Raw genomic sequence first — 17,798 nt, 5'->3', positions numbered from 1 at the left:
AAATTATTGGCATGGAAGATGCAGCAGGAAGACAGATTTCCAGAAAACCATGTAGCTGAAAAATACCACTTGAGTTATATAAATTATTGCCTTCACAGAATTGCAATTTCACATTATACTTTTGAATTTATCAAAAGTCCATAAGAGAAATGCTTGCAAAAAAAGAGCAGCCACTCTTCTTGGCCTTCCTTGGATACTTCTGTCTGCTTATCAAAAGTATCTTTTAGTACCATTCACCTTCATCTCTTATCAATCCATACTATCTCCCTGGTGTTCTCATTTACTCTCATGGTTTTAATTCCCCACCCCCTTCACCAATACTGCTAACTTCTAAATCATTATTTCACATCTAGACTTTTCCTAAGATCTAAGTTCACTTATCCACGCATCCAACTGAAGATGAAATTTTATTTCTGAACATCCTACACATATCTCAAAACTCAATATATTCATACTGCCGCTTCTATAATTCTACTTTTGGTTGATGAAAGTTGGTTTTTTGCTTTTTTTCTTCTATGATTTTAATAAGTATCTGATCCTCACTCTGGCTCCTAAGGTATGGAATCTTTCCTCCATATACACCGCCACCACTGGCTGGGTTCAGGTCCCTCTCATTTACTGATTTGACCAGTATTTTACTAAAGTATACAGAGAATTACTTGAGGAGCTTGTCAAATATGCAGATTCCTGGGCCCATTACCACAAATCCTAACTCAGAATGTTGGGGTAGAGGTGCCTGCTAAGAGTTGAGCTGAGTTTCAGAGACATCTGAGCTTCCAGGTGCCAAGGTAGCTGATCAAGACAAGACAAAAAGAAAATAACAATTAAGGCTTAAAATGCTCACTGGGACAGTGTAGACAAAAGCTAAACAGAAGAAAGCACCAATCTCATTCTTTTTTACGTTTCCCCATGAAAGGCACTAGTTGAGGGACAAGTATATCAGCATAGACATGGGACTCCTGCATATTTATAGACCCAGAGACCTGGGGGCAGGAGGAAAAGGCTAAGTATTGAGTACTCAGAGTACAGAAAAGGGTCTTCAAGGCTCCCTTCCTTTCCTGATAAGAGATCCTGGAAGAAGAACCTGAGGAATTCCTCTGCTGAAAATCCTCACTAAAGAGGCCTCCAAATGAGGAATCCAGGCTGGGAATGAAATTATGTGTAAAACAGCATGATAGCCCAGGGGGGGCATAGTCTTTGAGATAATGCACTAGCTGTGCAAAAAGTCTTGGTTGGGGAGGGCAACTTCCCCCCTAAGGATTGCCAAGTAAATCCTTTGTAACTGTTCATGGTCAGGCCTGAAGAATCACACTTCGCTTTCTGGCTAGGAGCCAGACATCTCACTACTATCTGAGAAGCAGATGATTTTTGTGCTTTTTGTTTTTTGCTTTTTTAGGGCCACACTCACGGCTAAGGAATTTCCCAGCTTAGAGGTCAAATTGGAGCTGCCTGGCCACAGTAATGTAGGATCTGAGCCATGTCTGCATCCTACCACGGCTCACCGCAACACCGTAACGTTAACCCACTGAGCAAGGCCAGAGATGGAACCTGCATCCTCATGGACACCAGTGGGGTTCATCACCACTGAGCCATGACAGGAACTTCTATTTTAAAAATTCAATTCCCAACATGCTTCTTATTTAACACGAAACATTTCACAAGAAATTGTTACCTGCATAAAAGAGTAAAGATTAAGGCACCTCTTTGAGTTATGGCCAAAGAACACTCATATCTTCTCTAATTTTCCCCTTCTCCCTTTAACATCTAACAATACTAAATTACTGGTTTTGAGGGCAAGGTCTTGTGCGTATGTGTGTGTATATATATATATGTGTGTGTGTGTGTGTATACTTTTCTTTACCTCAACTCTTAACCTAGTGTGAAAACAGATATCAAGAGAAGATTGTTATATTTAATTGAATTCAATTTTTCTACACAGCTTCTTTCTATTAAAAACACAGTTCATTACAAGAAAATGAGGTTACTTAAAAATATGATACATTATTTTCTAAGATCAGATCAACGAAAATGCCTAAGGATCCTAAATAGCTTTACTTTTTATCATCTTGTATTAGCTAAGCAAGCAGACATAATCGATAGTGCTTTTCTTTTCATTTAGGCTGTCAGAAAATAAGGAATTAAATTCTGTGCTGAATATCACTAAAACTAACCCATGTTTTAATTTTATTGTGTTTATAACTTTTAATGTACGGAAGCTCAAACTGATGAGAAAGTACACATTACCTAAGTAATATATGAAAGTAAATATACACAGACACAGCTCTCCAATTGTTTTATCCATCTTTTAAAAAAACAAAATAATATTTTTGCACTTAAAGTTATCTAAACCTCTAAATAGTTTTAAAATTATATTTGCATGGGAATAATGTAGCAGGAGTTTAGGAATGTGAATTACAACAGATACTATACATATTTACAACCACAGCAGACATAACGCCTTTAACTTATCTAAATAGTATATGACTCTTGGTTTTAAACCCTAAGCTAGAGTTCTTAAAGCTTTCCTGATTTAATAATTCAAAATGTATTTTAATATGAAATAATAGGATATAAAAACAATATAAAAGTTCTAAATTTACTATGATACAATATAATATATTAAATATTTATGTACCACTATGCTATAACCAGAATATTAAAATTAAAATAAATCACTCCCTGCCAGCTATTTCTATACCTTCACAGAACTCTGGGTGTGTATGTATGTATATTTGAATGAATGAGGATATTTATCTATAAATAACATTTCTTTTTTTAAAATACTTTTTATTCCTTATTTTATCAGGCTCATTTTTCATTCAGACATTCTTATTAGTATTTTCCATGCCAAGATTTTCCATAGCACAGATTTATAAGGAAACTGCCCTGTACGTTTATACGTTTACTCACAATTTTACACGTTTTATATAAAGTTTAACAGAAAGAGGGAGGTATAATTTGTTTTTGTCTCATATCCCAGAACCAAGTCATCAGAAAATCCTACAGGCTTTCTTCAAAACAGATTCAGAATCTGACCTTGGCTCACCACCTACCTGTTGCCACCCTGACGCATGTTATCCACATTATCCAAAAATTTTGCCTGGATTATTGTAATAATGTATTAACTGGCCCTCCTTTTTCTCCTCTGATTCCCTTGTATTCTTAGTTTCCAATACAGACATCAGAGTGAACTTTTTAAAACAGGAGTTAAAACATGTTCCTCCTCTGCTCCAAATCCTTTAAAATCTTCTCACATCTCTCAGAATAAAAGGTGAGTTACTTACAGTGCCCTGGAAGGCTCAACTCAGTATGTCTGTGACCATCCTCCCACTGCTTCCCCAGCCTCCACTCAAAGGCTCTGGCCCTTGTATACCTGCTCAAGCAAGACAACCTCTCAAATTTATTTGAAACTTGAATGCTGAGTTACCTCCCATCTCAGGATCGTTACACTTGCTGTTTGTGCTGCCTAGAATCCTCTTTCTATAATTATCTGCAAAGCTCACTCTCACCTCCTTAGAGTCTTTGTTCAAGCATTACTACAGTGAGGCAAACTCGGCCATTTTACTTAAGATTACACAACCATTCCTTCCTATAATATTCCCCTTCTCTTGTTTTATTTTCATTTTTCTCCATAGCCCTTGTCACATGTGTGTGTCTGTGTGTGTGTATACATAATATGAATGTATACATACTATACATATTAAATATATAATTTTAAATACTTTTATATTTAAATATATTACTATATACTATATACTGTACTATACGTATTTAAATATGTAATTCAAAATGGGGTATCTACAATTGCAGATACAGCATTTTAAATTATATATTTATTTATTGCCAAATTCTCCCTATTAGAAAGCTCTATACAGTTGGAGTTCCCATAATGGAGCAACAGAAACGAATCCAACCAGGAACCATGAGATTGAGGGTTTGATCCCTGGTCTCACTTAGTGAGTTAAGGATCTGGGGTTGTCACAAGCTGTGGTGTAGGTCTCAGATGTGGCTCGGATATGGCATTGCTGTGGCTGTGGTGTTGGCCAGCAGCTATAGCTCCGATTAGACCCCTATCCTGGGAATCTCCATATGCTGCAGATGTGGCCCTAAAAAGCCAAAAAAAAAAAAAAAAAAAAAAAGAAAGAAAGTTCTATAAAGTCAAGAATTTTTGAATATTTTGTTCATTGTTGTATTCAAGTACTTAGAATAGGATATGGCATAAAGTGGACAGTCAACAAACAGTAGTTGAATAAATAATTAAAACAATCCAAGTACACCACAGGGTTTGAAAAGACCCTATGGGTACTTAAAGAAAAATAATTTGTAATTCCTTTCCTTTATCTGGAAAAACTCTAGGGTAGATAATAGAAAAAGTTCACAGTGCTCCCGTACAATACGCAATATAGAGTTTTAAAAATAAATTCTACAGTTTTCTAGGATGCCATTAAGATTGCTAGTGACATTTTTTTCAATATTTGAAATCGTTATAGAAGAGGGTAAAGATTATTCATATGTTAAGTAGAAAGATGAGAATTAATTCAATATGGGTTGAACTTAACAAATGTATAATTTTATCTCGTATCTAAATGTTTGTATTTACTTAAAGATATTTATTTCTACTTGTAAAACTTGGTACTAGTCAGAAGTTATCAATGTTCTATACTAATGTTTTTCAAACTGTTATTTCATCACACATTTCTCACCTTGGGGGAGAAATCAACACGGATTATTCAATCAAATGTTTCAACAAGTTGTCTGTTCTACACAGTGACTTCTGTGCAAGATTTCTTCCAAATTAAAAAAAAAACAAAAAACACTCAACAACGTAAGTAAACAATAGTGACATTTCGAGAAAGAATTATGAATTTAGCAGAACAGTGTTCCAAAGATATTTTCTATTTTTCTCCCACTCTGAGATCAAGAATAGTCTATACACTTATCCCATATACTAATTAAGGGCAAGCCATTTCTCTGGAGACACTTACAAAACAGAAGGCTTAATTTTAAGTACAGAATATAAGATTTTAATACATGAATTTGACCTTGCATTTCTAAAATCATTAACAGAAAATGTGTTTCACTTTAAAATGTTCTACCAGCATTATGTAAACTGTACTTGTTATTCAAAGTTAATAAAATGTGTCAATTAATGATGACATTTTAATTTTTCATGTTTATGTTTCTATTTAGAAAAACTAAAGCTGCTCAACATTTCTAATGATTAGAGAAATACAAATCAAAACTACAATGAGGTACAATCAATCTCATAACAATCAGAATGGCTATCATTCATGTCTACAAATAACAAATGCTGGAGAGGGTGTGGAGAAAAGGGAACTCTCCTACACTGTTGCTGAGAATAGAAATTGGTATAACCAGTATGAAGACAGTATGGAAGTTCCTAAGAAAACTAAACATAGAATTACCATATGATCCAGCAATACCACTCCTGGGCATATATCTGGACAAAACTAAAGTTCCAAAGGATACATGCACCCCTATGTTCATCGCAGGACTATTCACAATAACCAAGACAGGGAAACAACCCAAATGACCAGCAATAGATGAACGGATTAAAAAGACGTGTACATATGTACAATCAAATACTACTCAGCCATTAAAAAGAATGAAATAATGTCATTTGCAGTAACATGGATGAACTAGAGATTTTCACATTAAATGAAGTAAATCAGAAATAGAAAGACAAATACCATATGATATCACTTATATGTGGGATCTAAAATATGGCACTAATGAACTTATCTACACAACAGAAACAGAATCACAGACATAGAGAACAGACTTGTGGTTGCCAATGGGGAGGGAGTGGGATGCACTGAGAGTTTGGGGTTAGTAGATACAAACTATTGCATTTTGGAGTTCCCATTATGGTTCAGCCATTAATGAACCCAACTAGCATCCACAAGGACACAGATTCAATCCTTGGCCTTCTCATTGGATTAAAGATCTAGTGTTGCCATGAGCTGTGGTATAGGTCACAGACTTGACTCAGATCCTGTGTTGCTGTGGCTCTGGCATAGACTGAAGGCTATAGCTCCAATTGGACCCCTAACCTGGGAACTCCACATGCCACAGGTGCAGCCCCAAGGGAAAAAAAAAAAAAAAACTATTGAATTTGGAGTGGATAAGCAATGAGGTCCAAATCACTCGTGATGGAACACAATGGAAGATAGTATGAGAAAAAGAGTGTATATATACATATAACTGGATCACTTTGCTCTACAGCAGAAATTGACAAAACACTGTAAATCAATTATACTTTAATTGAAAAAAATAAAAGAAAAATTTAGTTCAGTCTACCTCCTGTGTTTTTCCTCTACTATCACACTACTGTCACACTCACAACACTTCTGACACACCAGATGTTGGAGAAGGGGAGTTTCCCCCACAGCAAGCAATTCTCCATGACACCAGCTGGGTGTCTGACAGTTTAACTCAGTTCTGATCCTATTGACCTGGTGATAGTGTCAGATCCCACAGGTTGAGGGCTCAGCCCCACAAGACTGCCCCCCTACTTCAGATGCCACTTGCAAGTAGTAGATCCCACAACTGTCCAACTTAGCTATAAATTGGAGTTTCCCATAACTTCCTCCCCCTTGGATTAAGTTATTGGCTAGAGTAGCTCACAGAACTTATGTTTACCAGTTAAAGGATATAATAAAGGATAGAGATAGACAGCCAGATATAGAAATATAAATGGCAAGGTTTGGCAGGGTCCTGAACACAAAAACTTCTGTCCCCATGGAGTAGGGGGTGTATTCCCCTCCCAATACATGGATGAGATCACTGACCTAAAAGCTCCCTAAATTCCATATTATCGGGATTGTATGGAAGATCATGGAGGAAAATCAGTTAACTTCATTTCCAGCCCCTCTCCTGTCTCTAGAGAATGGGTGGGGGATGGAAGTGAGGAGAGGGTCTGAAACTTACAAGTTTCTAACCATGGTTTGGTCTTTCCAGCGACCAGCTCCCATTCAGGAGTAATCTAGAAGCCAACCCAAAGTTGCTTCTTTAAAATAAAACACACACCTTTCACCCAGGAAATTATAAGGGTTTCAGGACTTCTGTCAGGAACCAGGGTCAAAGACCAAATATTAGAACAAAAGATGCTTCCTAGTGCTTAGGAAACTATAAGGGTTTCAGCATCTCTGTGCTAGAAACATGGGGTAGATACCAATATTTTTTCTATTACTTCACACTTTCCAAAAAACTACCATATTTCAAACCACTTTACCCCCAAAATTCTCTGGCTGTCATTGAATGATAAATTGTGTTTTCACATAAAGATTATGATTAGTATATTTTAATTTATATTCCATTACTGAGTCTACATTCATGTATGCTTAAGCTGCTATAAGACCAAAGAAATTCAAATAAAACAGGATTATGACATAAACACATAATGTGTGTGTAAATTATTTGGCTGAATTAGGGAAAAAATGAGATCTAAAACAGATTTTTAATTGCATATAGAAGTAGACTTTTTGAGCTTAATATCTCCCTGTAGCACACATACCAATCTTTTAAAGCTCAAAAAAGTGTGCAAACTATAGCACTGCTCCTGTTACCTCCCTGGGCTGGGTACATGAAGTGGCAAGGAAAAGTTCGGCAGGAAAGTAGAAGCCAAGAATGACTTGGGTGGCTTCCTGACTATTGGATAAGCAGAATCTGGGTTGGAGGGCATTTTGTTACTGTATTTTATTGTTGGTCTAGTGAATTTAGACTTAGGCACCATTAGAACTGGATGCAGTGTTTGCGAACTGGATCTGTGTGGAAACGACAAGATTACGGGTGTTTTCACGAAGACATAAGTATTTAGGTAAATCCATTTACAAACTTTTAGGTTATCTGAAGACTTTAGGATATGCAATCACAGACCACAAATCATATTCTCGCAACACCCACATGTTACCCAAATGGACAACAGATTCTATTCATTCACTATAGTAACATATATTTCACACCTACATGTTCTCCCAGATGGTATTATTCCAAGAAATGAGGAAGAAAAAACTATAAATATCTCACATTCAAAAATCTCAGTTTATTAAGGAAGACATATGATCAAATAATATAAAGGGTATGATGATGCAGAATAAAAAGAAAATGACTGTCTGCAGGAACGGTTTATACAGAAAACTATGGGGATATAGATGTAAGATCAGTTTCAGTCTACCTGCATTATGATTTTTGTGAAAGGGTCAGGGGAGACTTCACAGACAAAGTAGATTTTAGATTGAGTCCTGAAGGATGAAAAACAATTTAGCCAAGGAAATGACAGAGGAGCATTACCAGGAGGATAAACCACCAGCGACAAGGTGTAAAAAGAATGGTAAGTAATTTCAGTGATTCCATGTGAACAGTTACCGGCTGCATATGGGGCAGAACAGTCTGGAGCAATAAGGGGGTCAGGGCCCAGGCCACGGAGATGCAAGTGAGCCTTGGTGAAGAGGTTTCCATGGATTCATAGCTAATGGCAGGTCATTAAAGGATAAAAATTGCTGAGACAGACGTGCTCTCTTAGAAAAATCATCCAGGCAGATGTGTAAAAAACAGCACTAGTGATAAGAGACAGAGTTTATGGGGAGATGGAGAGAGGATTAAAGCCGAGAGCAGTTATCAATCTGTAATAATACAGATAATAAAAATTCTTACAGGTCTGGGAAATTGTTACCCAAAAAAGAATTAGCAGGACTTGGTAAGGACCAAAAAAATTAAATAACTTGCTCAAGGCCACATACTTAATTAGCAGCAAAGATGTATCTAGAAATAAGTTTCCTGATTTCCAACCCATTCCTCTATAATACTTCTACCATTTCTTATTGTTTGATTAACTCTAATAGAGATTTCAAATTAGGGATTGAAAATTGCCTATTAATGTTGATGACTTTCCCTCAAAACCTTCCAGTTATGTTTTAAACAAGCAAATTTGGACTAAACACATTGTTATTGGTTTCTTTTTAACAAAAGTTTTATTGTAATTAAACTCAATCATTATCTACCCCATCTCCTCTTAGAAGTAAATGAATTCTGCTAATGTTAAGGTTAAATTTTGCCTTTGGTTACCAGCTGAGACAGTTTTTTGCATGACAGAATGTCTGTATATGTATATCTGTGTTAGAATTTTGCCAGTTAAATTATTTTAAGAAAATAAATGTCTCTGTAAATATAATCTCCTTCCTCTATGCCTTTCTTAAAAGACAGGTTATTGTCCCCATATTTTATCATAGGAGAAGAGAACAGCTATGGTGTATCAGTAGATATCTATAGATACCACTGAGTGCTTTTTGCATGTGCCAGAAGTATTTAGTTGTAAAAAGGGCATCTTATTGCTATGATTCAAAAGGTCAAAAAACTGGAAGTATCAAAAGCCCAGTGTTAATTAATTTTGTCTTTCTTGCTCGTAAGAACACAATGTTATATTCTATTTTATTTGCTAAATCAGAATAATTGTTTTCACTTTATGTGTTAAACTGACATGTCTATTTCTGGTAATGGAAAACAAGTGAATCACTAAATTATTCTGTTGAATGAGGCATAAGGATATTTTCCAATTTAAGTTGAGACATTATTTTCAAAATGTATGTCAAAGAGGAATTAGAGATCAAGATAAAATCAGATCACTAAAAAGGAAGGGAAGTTGTAATCTTAAGGTAGGTCAAACTGGAGCTGTAGCCACCGGCCTACACCACAGCCACAGAAATGCGGTATCCAAGCCGCATCTGCAACCTACACCACAGCTCACAGCAACGCCCGATCCCCAACCCACTGAGCAAGGCCAAGGATCAAACCCGCAACCTCATGGTTCCTAGTCGGGTTCGTTAACCACTGAACCATGATGGAAACTCCTGATGTATTTTTTTTATTTACCAAAATGATCATTATAGATTACTTTATTAAAAATATTTTCACCAGCTTTTTCTTTGTGCAGAATGCTCTGCTAGATTCTGGAGATAGTTAACCTCCTGCCAATTGTCACAAAGCTCACAGTTGTTTGGAAAATATAATTAAGAAACCAGACAATTGCAATAGAGTTTGAGAAGTGACATAACAGGGGTGTTGTGCAATATCAATTTTCAATGATGCAAATGACAGTATAGAAATAAAACTGAAATAGACAAGAGTCCAGACAACAATGGGTTATAATTTCTATTCTATGTCAAAACCCAAAGTGGGATTTAATTATACTACCATGTGGTTTTTTAACTCCCATCTTTTAAAACTCAATATATCACTCAGAAATTCTCATCTTCTGTAAAGAGAATAAAACAATCTTCACCAAAGAATAGAGTCCAGTGATTATGGATGGTGAACTGTACAGTTTGAGTTGCACTATATGAATAATTATCCTTGTTTATTGAAAAACAGCTGTAACACTTCCTTGTAAAGCTGTATGAATGCATCACTACATTTGCTACCTTAGCAGCCTCAGTCATCTTCCTTAGTTATAAATTGAGAATTACTGAATAGCTAGTCTTCTCAAAAATAGTCTTTGTGGAGTAATTAATTACTTGAATTGACAATTGAGATACATCCTTTTTCATTAAATACCTGAATCTCCAGGACTCATTAATATATAAATATTGACGGTGTGAGTGACATATTTACATACTTGTCCGTTATATGTTATTAGTTGTTCATCTCCTTGTGGATGAAAGGATACGAAACTTATGATGACCTATGAGGAAATCAGAGCTCAAGTGGATGGGTACTAGCTCCATCAGAGAACACTTGATCTGGGTACCAAGGAAAGAACTCTGTCAGGATTATCTAGAAAGGGTTTCATTTGATACTCTAATATGTTAGGTAAAGCAGTGATTGTTTTTAAGGAGCTGTGTTAGGATTTAGAAAACCTAATTTTAGTCTTATGCTCTACTATTAACTAGCAAACTGGTCTAGGGTCTGTATGTTATTGGGTTAATTTGGCCTCATTTTCCTAATCAGTACATGAGGGAATGTTATCAGCAAACTTCCCAGGCCCTTCCAACCCTGAGTTTTGAAGAACACGTACATTATGATTAGGAAACAGGACAAAAAAGAGTTTTGAAAATGGGGACATTACACTGGGAATAGTTGCAGAGAGGAGCTTGGATAATTCAAATTTGACCCAAGGCCTGATGTTCACTCATTATTTTTAATAATTCTACACAATTGAGGTTTTTTTTTCCTTTTTATAATTTTACAGTGATGCTCTTTTAAATATTTAAAATATTTTAAATAAAATGATATATTAATAAATATTTAATTAAGCAAAATCATTGTGCCTTACTCATTTCTATTGCAATAACAGAAACTTCTCTCCTATATATATATGTATATATATTCAGTTGGATTTTATACTCATATCAATAACTATAGATTTGTTGTTGTCTTTTATGTTAAATATTCTTAAAGTTAATGTGATTATATCATTTAAAGCTCAGACCATAGAAGAAAAACTGAATCATGGTTATTTAAAAAAAGCAGCGGCAGCAGGACATTATGGAAGTTTTAAGAGTATCACCAACTCCCAGAGATGGTTTGTCTTCATTTCGAAAAACTTCCTTTTACATTCAATTTAATGCATTTAGGAGTAAATTATTCAGGAAGTCGATAAAGATTCATTACTTAACTACAGGGAAGTCTAAAAGAACAGTTAGAAGCAGCTGTGTAGATTCACTGCTCATTTACTCCATATACAGGGCATAATGGCTATCCAGCAATTTGGGTAATGTAACATTATCTGTGTTGATTACAGATATTACAGCAAGATGTTATGCTTTTTAAGAGTGCTTTAAAATGAAACAACTATGTGATGGGTATGGGGACAGTCTCAATCTAAGTGTAAATTCTTCTTTAGAAGACCTCAAAATTCAAGTAGAATAAGAAGAGTTTGGAAACATCTTCTCTAAGAACAGTGTTTAGTATTGGCAGGACCCAATGACACATTTTTCAAATGAAATGCACCACCTTCACCTCCACAAATGGTAAATATGGAAGCAACCAGATGTTTTGCATACCAAACTGACAGCCTGTGTTGATTGTGACTCAGAATTAGTTATGCTGTTGGGAAAGGTGGTGAATGCGGGGGAAATGTTTACATAAAGGAGATGGAAGATTTCAAGTTGCCAAAGAATGGGTACTAATTATGAGAGATAATAATTTAGCTTAATATTTAAATTTCACCCACCTTTAAGACAGTATGCATTCACACTAAAACAATTAAACATAAAGTTAGGTTTTCAGTCTATGATGAATTTAGATTTAGGAGTTAAAATATGGTTACTACAATATAAATCTAAATTTGGAGCAATGATTACCATAAGCAATTGACAACAAATCAGCAAAGATGGTTCTCTTTTTTTTTTCTTAAATATTTTACAAATGGAGTTCTATGGGATTCTAATGCTTTTGGTACCAGCCAGTACTCATTGACAGCTATTATTTACTGAGTATTAAGTTTCACACCTTTGTGAGGTAGGTATTATCACTTCATATTTACAAATAAGGACCAGAGCAGAGACTAATGAAACTGAACAGAGTACAATTAAGTAGCAGAGTTGAGATTCGAATCCAGGCAGATTGACTTCAGACTATGCACACACATGCAAACCCTCTTCAAACAAGGCCTTTCATTTCATTTATTTGATAAGCATTCAACAAAAACCTTTAAGTTACTACAACTAGCATCACGGAGAAATAGGAATGAATACTACTTAGTTCTTACTCTCAGACTAACCACATTGGAAGATCAGGACATTACAGTTGCATCTTACTGTCACAAAAATGCTAGTGTTTGTCTGCTCCCCATCACCTCAGCCCAGCTCTGAATTCATCTTCAGCTGCTATGAATAGTTGCAGACATCTGTACTTGTGACTGTTGCCCAAGACACAGAGACCCTGATATTACTGCTACAAGAAACCAAATAATAATGTCACAAGATGAAGAAAGTACGTCTTGCTGGTATCTAAGTCAGATCTCCTGCTTTCCTTATCTTCTCATTTCGTGATTTTATCCTTCTAAAGCCTCATTTAATTCACTGAGCAGCATGATGTGGCTGAAATAAAAATTTTCCATGAAATAACCCAAGCTTGGGAGGAATCTACTGGGAAGAAACTAAGTATAGCTATGGGGATTTAAAAATATTTATTTTAATGTGTAGAGGAGAGCTAGTAGTAGTAGTAGTAGTAGTAAAATTTCCAATGGATTAGACACAAGCTCATAAATTAGTCCATCACAGATTCAGGGTTGCTAAAAGGATTAGAAACAAAGGAATTGGTCAATAAACAAAGCTGTAGCAGACATATCAACATATATCTGCTGGTTCCCCTTGTCCTGAAGTCCATGGGGCAACGTTCTGGGCTCGGGTGGATGTTGATGCAAGCAGAAAGCTATACTGCTGCAAAGCAACTCTGAGATTAAAAAATCTGCCACTTTTATAGCAAGTAGTAAACAAACTGTCCTTTGTCCAGAGAGACACTGAGTACTGTGTAGGACTATGTGATGCATTCCTGTGAGGCACTATATCACTTTTCAAAAGTGCCACTGCAAAAACAATCCAGGTAAGTGGCTGGGGTGAACGAAGAGTCTAAGGGCTCTGGCATACTTGAGTCTTGTGGAAGCATAAGAAGCCCAGAACAGACGGCCTTCCAATGATACTCAGAGCACATTATAAAAGAAATGGGTTTTGTGCATGAACCTAGGTGCCTAAAATGATATATGCAGAATTTTAAGCAAAAGTCTTAGAAATTTTTAAACAACTTCTTTGTGGTTTGGAAATTACCTGTATCTCTTTTTCACTGAAAAAAAAATGGATTTTTTTAATGCTTTATGAAATCACAAGTGGGGTAGGTAATGCTTTTATTTTACCCTAAATTAGAACTACTATAATCCATGCAAACGTCTTTGAAGAAACCTCATTTCCTACAAGGAATCTCATGGCAGAGAGTATTTTGTGTTAGGTGGTGGAAGGATAGGGTTAGATGTTCTGGTGTGGCCGTTGTGCTCAAACATCGAAAAAGCAGGCTAATGTTTCTTTATTGCTGTCTCTGCCTGCTTCTCCATGACCTGAGGAAAGTCAATTAACTTCTATGTGCCTGTACAATGAGGATAACACTTACTTGGTTGCACACCAAATGGGTTGTAAGGAGAAACAAGATAATGCTCCTAATGCATTTGCAGAAAGTTCAAAAGAAACATAGAATGAGAGTACAATGCATTCTTAAATGTGAAAAATGTTCTATTCCAAATTCTTTGACAGGGTGATGCTAATAGAGAAAGCCATTTTTAACACTTTGCTAAACATAATTTGCTCCTGAGCATATGTCGTAAATGTACTCCCTGACCAGATGGAGTCTCAAACCATATTCAAACAATATCAACAATATTGAACCACTTAGTTCTATAAGTGCACAAAATTGTGTTAGTAGACGAGAAAGGGCTTTCTTATCTATCCAGTCAATGCAGAAGAGAACTAAAAACAGAGCAATTGAATCATGATGCTCAAAAATGTTTTAGTCATTCCACGTCTCATTAGACACTAATTTTTTTTGTTTGTTTGTTTTGGGGGTTTTTTTGGTCTTTTTTTTTTTGCCATTTCTTGGGCCACTCCCATGGCATATGGAGGTACCCAGGCTAGGGGTCAAATCAGAGCTGTAGCCGCCAGCCTAAGACAGAGCCACAGCAACATGGGATCCGAGCCGTGTCTGCAAACTATACCACAGCTCACTGCAACACCAGATCCTTAACCCACTGAGCAAGGCCAGGGATCGAACCTGCAACCTCATGGTTCCTAGTTGGATTCGTTAGCCACTGAGCCACGATGGGAACTCCTAGACACTAATGTTTTTAAGGACCTACTGTGTACCAAGGATAAGGCCAGGGGCTATGCTAGTGTATCAGTCAGGAAAGGGAAGCCCTGTTATCACGAAACCCCTGAATTTCTTACTACAGATAAATATTAGCAGCCTGTGATTTATCATTCCTTCTTCAATACCATTTTTACTTGTGAGGAGCCAAGTACTCTATGTGGTAATCCAGAGCCTTAGAGCTGTTTAAAAATATGAAATAATAAAATCTCAGAAAAATTCCTTTCCAAGGAAGAACACTAAATAGCATAAAGAATAGATACCTGTGAAAAAATGTCAAGAGGATCTCTAGGAAAAAGTAGGTAGACTATAATTAACGATGGATATTTTCTAATGTCCCTGAACAAAAACTGTCACCATCATAGTGATTTGCAGAAATGATGTAGGCCAATGCTATTCAAAAAAGGACCAAAGTCAGGCAGCATCAACATCACCTGAGATCCAGAAATGCAAATTCTGGAGCCTCGGTCCAGATCTTCTAAATCAAGAACTACTGGTAATTTGTATTAACAAGCTCTCCAGGTGACTTCTAAGTTCACCCAAACTTGATTAACTTTATTTATTTTTATTAGAGTATAGTTGATTTACAGTGTTGTGCCAATTTCTGCTGTACAGCATAGTGAACCAGTCATACATCTATCTACATTCTTCCATCATGTTCTGTCTTAAGAGATTGGATACAGTTCCCTGAACTGAACAGTAGGACCTCATTACTTATCCATTATAAATGTAATAATTTGCATCTACTAACCCCAAACTCTCCATCCATCCCACTTCCTCCACCCCTCTCTTGGCAACCACAAGTCTGTTCCTGTTTTATAGATAGGTTCATTTGTGCCATATCTTAGATTTCATATATAAGTGATATCATATGGTTTTTGTTTTTAAACTATCTTCCTCAATTCTAATAAGATAATTATTTAAACTGTCCACCGGACTTTAGTGTAAATTCACATAAATGGAAGTTGTCATAAAAGAGAAAGGTAGAATGGCTAATGGACTGGATGTAATCATTTACAATCAGCCTGTTCCAATTCTACTTCATACATGGTTTATCTGGTTAGCATACAATCTCTTGATACAAGGCACTCATAACGGAAGAAGAAGTAGAGGGCCTTTTCCTGGATAGTGTTTGAGAGGTACTTCAACCTTCCTGTTCTATCTAGAAGGAGCCAGAGAAATCAAGTTGGATCTCAAGAGGACACCTTAGCCAAATGTTATAATGTCAAAAACAGCAATCCTGATCTCAGTTTATTTGTTGTTCCTTTTTGCCAACACAGTAGGATATATTTTGAACTAGTATATTTCCCCTAAGAATGTAACATTTGGAAAGGAAGAGATGGGAAAAAGACCTTAAAGCTCATTGGCTTAATCTCTTCTAACCAAAGCAAAAGATTCTGATAGTTAATGGATCAACTGCTTTGTCTCCTTGGGCAAATAAGGTAGCCATGGTGGCAATACCAGATCCTTGACTAGCTGAGCCATGAAGGAACTCCAATATAGTTCGACATCACTACCTGGGTGATTTTGTGCGAGTTACTCCATTTCTCTAAGCCTCGGCTCTCTCATTTATAAGATTGTGATGATAATAATACTTAAAGGGTTTTTATGGAAAATAATATTTGTAAGAATTTAGAACAGTGCTTTGCACATAAAAGAATATAGGTATACAACTAAAAACTTTCTAGACATTCTAGATCAAGCAATACAATGTTATCTGTACTTTCCTTACTTATTATCTGAACTCTAATTAGTGGATGGTTTACGCTTCAGTTTTTCCAAGGGTGGGATGATGGTAGATTACCACATTAACTGTCAATAAAATTCTTCATATACATGCAGACCCCAGAGTGAGCTTTCTTACTTCAACCCTCAAGTTAAAATAATTTTTTAAATGTATTTTTTAAAATATGCCATACAATAAAATATTTTAATGCTTATTTATTTCAAAAGCATATTACTAATTTGCACTCCTGTCTTGAAATTACACACATCATTCTGATGAGAAAATGAAGATGACACATTTGTAAAAAGATGATATATTTATCCCTTTGTCTGATAATTACTATCAATTATTGAATTAAGCAAAATTATCAACAGGGTAAAATGAAAGTAAGGGAGGCAAGCTGGACTCTCAAGTGGGTGGAAATACTTATTCAACAATAGGTTCATCAAATGACAATGCAAGCAAGGATGTGACTCTTATTTGCAGGAGGTCTACTGACAATTATGCCCAGCTGAGCTTCCGTGACAGCACAAGAGCCAAAGGCCTCATTGCAGAATGTCACACTGTGGTTGCACCTGGTTGCTGATGTTCAGACTCAAGGGAGGCATAGGATGCTTACCACATGTCACTGTGGCCACAAGGGCCACTTTCTGAATGAAGAGCACTTGCTTTCTGAATATTCTCCATAAACAGTGATATAACTCCTAAAAGAGAAGCCCAATAGGATGACCCATTTCAAGGTATTTAAAAAAACCACACAAACGTATTTTACTTTACAGGATGGCAGGCAATCTGTGTGAGTAGTCTGTAAATATAATTTTATAAACAAAATCATTCCTCATGACTTTCATTGTGATGACAACAGAAATGATACTGCCACAGAGGAAAAAGTCTTTGTAACATCATACAACCACACAAAAGTGTATTAGGTCACAGGATAGGAATTAACAGGATGGAAATGGAATCAAGAGGCCACTTATGAATGATAAGCTATGTGACTTCAGGTAAGACTCAAATTACCTGAGCTTCTATATGTAAAGTAAAATGTCAGTGATTCCTGAATTATTTTGTTAATCTCCAAATGCTTTTATTTACATGAGAAACTTTTTCAAATATATCTTTTAAAAATGATTCAATAGGGGGTGGCATCAAGATGGTGGAAGAATAAGATGTGGTGCTCACCTTCTCCCACAAACACATTAAA

Source organism: Sus scrofa, chromosome 13 (assembly GCF_054392235.1).
Source record: "Sus scrofa isolate SSC_HxYL_T2T_F1_AM1 chromosome 13, Sscrofa_HxYL_maternal_Yorkshire_Landrace_v2.0, whole genome shotgun sequence".
NCBI lineage: Eukaryota > Metazoa > Chordata > Mammalia > Artiodactyla > Suidae > Sus > Sus scrofa.
The sequence above is the reverse complement of the archived record's forward strand: the minus strand, read 5'-3'. Positions refer to the sequence as shown.